The sequence below is a fragment of the Aptenodytes forsteri genome, unplaced genomic scaffold (genome assembly GCF_000699145.1).
Source record: "Aptenodytes forsteri isolate BGI_AS27 unplaced genomic scaffold, ASM69914v1 Scaffold147, whole genome shotgun sequence".
In the NCBI taxonomy this organism is placed as follows: Eukaryota; Metazoa; Chordata; class Aves; order Sphenisciformes; family Spheniscidae; genus Aptenodytes; species Aptenodytes forsteri.
In genome coordinates this window covers 1,932,656-1,933,424 of record NW_008795320.1, presented here as the reverse complement: position 1 = coordinate 1,933,424, position 769 = coordinate 1,932,656, and positions in this window count along the sequence as shown.

Sequence of the window (769 nt, the reverse complement as noted above, 5' to 3'; positions counted from 1 at the left end):
GGTGGGGTGGGGGTCTTGGTGTGCTGGGCTCCTCCATCCCCAGGGCTTTGCAGGACACTTCGCGTGGCAGTGTACTCCGGGGCCACGCAGCTCCCTGGGCTGCAGTGGAGTGCCCGGCACAGGTCGCAGCCCCCTCCTCTTCCCGGGGCAGCCCATGGGTGGTCACGCATTGAGCTGTAGTAACAGAATTGCTTGTGCTTGCTTGATGGTTAATGGGGTGGGGAGCCTGGAAGGGCTTTAACCTGGCCCGTGGAAAGGGGAGAAGGACCTTGAGCCCATTTCGGATGGGTGGGGGGCTCCGGCTGGCCACCTCTCCCTTGGGAATGGGAGGTCACACGGTGCATTAGCAGCATCACACCCTCCCTCGGCGTTGGGCTGCTCAGCCACGGCGCAGGCTCAGGGCGCAAGGGCCCCCTTGCTCATGCCACTGCCCGAGTCCACAGTGCCGAGCCCTGTCCTTGGCAGCACTGGGGCTCTCCTGGCCGTCAGACCACGGCACTCACCTGCCTGGAGTAGCCCCTGCGGACACCAGCGAGCCCCAGACCTGCCCACCAGCAGCCACGGGACCAGCAGCTCCCCCATCCTGGCGAAGGAGCCCAGCCGGGGAACATCCACGTGTTTATTTGCTTTTCAAACCACAGCACTTCCAGCTGTTGCCCGACAGACGCATTCACAGCCTGGAGAACCCCTCCCCCCCCATCCCCCCAAAACCTCTGTCCCCAGCCCAGGGCTGCTGCTCCCGGGGACAGAGCTTGGCCCTGGCTCCCCC